This window comes from Dermacentor variabilis, chromosome 9 (genome assembly GCF_050947875.1).
Source record: "Dermacentor variabilis isolate Ectoservices chromosome 9, ASM5094787v1, whole genome shotgun sequence".
Taxonomy (NCBI): Eukaryota; Metazoa; Arthropoda; class Arachnida; order Ixodida; family Ixodidae; genus Dermacentor; species Dermacentor variabilis.
Window position 1 is genome coordinate 18,586,940 of NC_134576.1, and position 3,851 is coordinate 18,590,790.

Sequence of the window (3,851 nt, forward strand, 5' to 3'; positions counted from 1 at the left end):
TGTTGTTGACTCCTTCCGGTTTCGGTTTTGGGCGCGCGCGTTTTGAACACCAGTTGGTACACGCCGCGCCGGCTCCGCTGCTCGGCGCGGCATTTTTTTTTTCGCTTCTGCTGAACCTCGCGTGGCCTTGGCGTGAAATCGTTTCATTATTACGTAGAAATGATTGCGATTGACCTTTACAAGACTGCACCGAATCTGTCAGGTGCAATTTCATAAAGAAAACGAAAGACGTCTTCTGAAATGATGAAATGTTTATTTTGCTCTATATAAATGCTCGTTCCGGGCTTCTGCATTCATCGAAAGTTGCGGCACCAGGTAAGCAGCAGTCGCTGCCGTACGATGCTCCACCGGATCCCATCAGCTGAAAGTAAATTACAAGCATGTATCATTTTGGCATTTTGACCTAACAGGAGTATTTCGTGTAGAGGCGAAACGTGCGTAAGTGGTGAATGAGCGGCATTACAGATAAATTCACTTTTACGTACATTTCGCAGCAAAGACTCCTCCGAAACAATGCCATAAAATCTGAACATCCGATTTTCAAGCACCCCTCCTTTCCTGGGCATTATTTCCTGCACTTTAAGTGCACAAATACACGGGTGACTGCGCGTTTCCAAAACAACTTGGCCTCAGTCGACACGATGGTACGCGAAGTACACACACAGGCTCAGCCAGACCATGTTACACGCTCGCAGAATGCCTTCTAATCGCACTCAAGTCAGACTCGTGGGTGCAAAGCCTGTTTTCAGTCGCTCATAATACGTAAATGTCATGTTCTTGAGCTCCTCCGTGTTATCTTTTACGCGTCCTGCCGGCGCATGCAACACTCCCGTGTTATCACTCTCGGCAATCGCTCGTCGCGTTTTCGAGAAGCGTGAGTACCGAAATAAGGTATATCTTGTTGCAGGGCTATAAAATGCGTCACAAACTTGTCCCACTAAAATTCAGTACACGGAAAACTAACTCACTATGGCCGGCTTGCTTTTTTGCTCACACCTTCACAACCCCAGGCGCGGCGAGCAAGCCTTAAGATATCCCAAAAGGTTACCAGATAAATTACAATACTTTTTCGGGTCAGAGAATGCGTCACGAACTTCTACCAGTAAGATCCAGTACACGCGAAACTAACTGCGGCACACAGCCGAGCTGCTTTTCGCTAACTGCGTCAATAAGCCGGGCGCGGCAACCGTGCTTCTAAACTACCCCAAATATAACGACGCTAGTTACAATAATGTTGGGGGCCACAAAATGCGCGAAAACTTGTCTGTCTTAGGCGCTACGACGCAGTACACGCATGTACACGCGCAAATGCCTCACACGGCCGAGCCGGTTTTCGCTTACTGCGTCAATAAGCCGGGCGCGGCAAGCGTGCCCAAAACCTACCGAAATAAGTTACAGTAATGTTGGTGCTCATAGAAAGCGTCGCAAACATCTCCCAGGACGAGGCATTAACTCAAATTAACTGCGCCAGGACGGCGGAGCTGTTTTTCGCTAACTGCGCCACTCGAACTAAGCCTAAATGTGCTTAAAATGCGCCGCACACTGTCAAACACAATTTCTCACCTTGCCGTAGTCCAGTAGTGCAGTGGTGCCGTGTCGAAATGCAGACGTTACGCAAGAAAAGCATAGAGAAGGCCGGGAGCCCAAAAACATGGGCTATATCCAAAACAGACGGGTCGCCGAGCACGCGAGCTTCGCACGTACGTCCGGCCTCGCTCACTCCTGCGGCTTGTCTGGCGCATGACGTATGCACGCGCGTCTGGCGTGCCGCTAGCTTGTTGCTAGGCAACGCAACAAAAAGTTGCAAAGTGTAAGTTCATTTACACGCAAAACTTTTTTACTTTTAGTGGGAAAGAATAAAAAAAATAAAACGTTGTCTGGAAGTTTATTTCACATTCTTTCTTTTCTGATGCTCGCGTCAACTAACGGATGTTGTTGAAACTAGGCGTGACGTCTTTCCTGTTGCCAGTTTTTGAAGAGTGTCCCCTCTTGTTGAATTTCTTTCTCTATGGTGACGTTCCGTTCATTTTGAGCCGTTATCGCTCTTCAGCCCTTCTCATCCGCGTCGAACCATTATCAACCGTTCTCCGGCGGCGGCTGCTTGTGGCACGGCCGCGCGAAACGTATCTTGAAAGCGAACTGCAATGCGGACAGTGTGTGCCCACCGCTGAAAACGTCACGCGCTGTGTTCTCACCATTTACTTCGCTTTGAAAACAGACGTGCGTACACCAATCTTGAAAGTGATCTGCGAAAAGCGCATAGTGCGGCATGAGCTGAGAGCTTCGTGAGCGCTATGTTCTCGCCGCTTCGCTCGCGCTAAAGCGAGAGGTAGCCCGAAGGTGAATTCACTCGCTGCTGCGGGTTCCATTTTGAAAGATATCGTGTGGCACGGACTGACGGATGGAAGCTTCTTTTCTTGTTGGGTAAGTATAGAAATGCTTACGTTATAAAAAAATCGCAGGGTCCCCGAATTTCGCGACAAGAACCAACACCAACCTGCTCCCCCGCTCCGCGCTAAGCGATGCCGTCTTGGTCGCCCCCCCCCCATCCCCGGGAAAAGGGACACTACGCCTCTGTCTAGGTTGAAGTAACGATGATGAAATGTTAACGACAAGAACGCCGTACCCCTACGCGTTGTCCTATGGCCACTGAGATTTGCATGCGAATCTGGCGCACGCGAATCTAGCAGGCCATAAATGTCCGCTGAATCGCATAAAAAGACAAAAAATAATGCGAAGTGACACAGTAAAAAATGTAAACAAAGAACTGATCTTAACCATACTGTTTGGGGAAAGGAAATAAAAAAAATAGACAGCCGCAACACACGCCACTAAAGCCACCACCCCCGGCATAATGTCGGCACCAACAGTTGGCAAGATTGGTTCGCCGCTGCTGCCGCTGTTTCCTCTCCGCTACGAGAGCCGCCATCTTCTCGCGCCTAACGTTTTGTATGGTTTTGTTTTCTGCAAGTCCGCGCACGTAGCTCATCGGTGGCTGCACGGCTGCACGGCGTCGCAATGCGGCCTGCGTCATTTTCTCGTGTTCGCATAATCGGTGTGAGACATGTCGCATGTGAAATGTTTGATAGAAGTGCCTCCCGTCCAAGTGAAGCGGCCGTGCGAGGTTCGGAAGCGTCGACGGGTTTCCGGCATACGGATTTCAGGTACGTGCAAATGCGTTTCGCCCTCCTATTGAGCTCCGGAGCAAAGCGTGTAATATTTCATGTGAAAGATGCAGTGCCCGTCATAATGGTGGGAATTTCGAGCGGCAAACGAGAACTGCGGCACTTAGCGCACACCGCGGCTGCTAAGTCATCGTGGAAATTGTTTTACGTTACCGTAATATGTTGCTGTCAGTCTAACCGGCGGCTTGTGGACAGCTAGCCCATTGACTTTTGCTTGTGGCAGCAATACGTATGTAAATGGAAGCGGTAATAATTTTCGAGAGCAGACAGTTGTTTCGCTCGATGTTTGGTCGTGTTCATGGCGTTACTCTAAAAATTTTAAGACCCTTAAGGGTGTAAATGACTTGTCCCATGGGTGACACCCTTTTTGGGTGTATTGCTACACCCCAAACAAAGGGATGTAAATTAACACCCCACAAAAGAAGGGGTGTTAATATGACGTCACCTCGCCTATGGGTGTAAAACAAACAACACCCTTTCTATATGGGGTGTAATACAGACACCACCCTTTCAATATGGGTGCAGCATGGACAGCACCCTTCCAAAAAGGTGCTATACCTGCTAGTATTTTTGCGTTCACTACAGCCATGTAGTTAATGGGCAGACTAGCTGTTGTGAATGCTGCCTAGCCTTAGCTATGGTACTACCTTGTTCAGCATGAGCCAG

The 3,851-nt window shown here is 49.1% G+C and overlaps 1 long non-coding RNA gene across 1 annotated transcript; it reads right to left on the bottom strand.

The window, feature by feature from the left end:
• Positions 1-231: 231 nt before the first annotated feature.
• LOC142557933 (uncharacterized) lies at positions 232-1,726 on the bottom strand. Its single transcript, XR_012822900.1, has 2 exons — positions 1,564-1,726; positions 232-361 (listed from the first exon to the last, which is right to left on the bottom strand). It is a non-coding gene; the product is annotated as an uncharacterized LOC142557933 (long non-coding RNA).
• Positions 1,727-3,851: the final 2,125 nt, after the last annotated feature.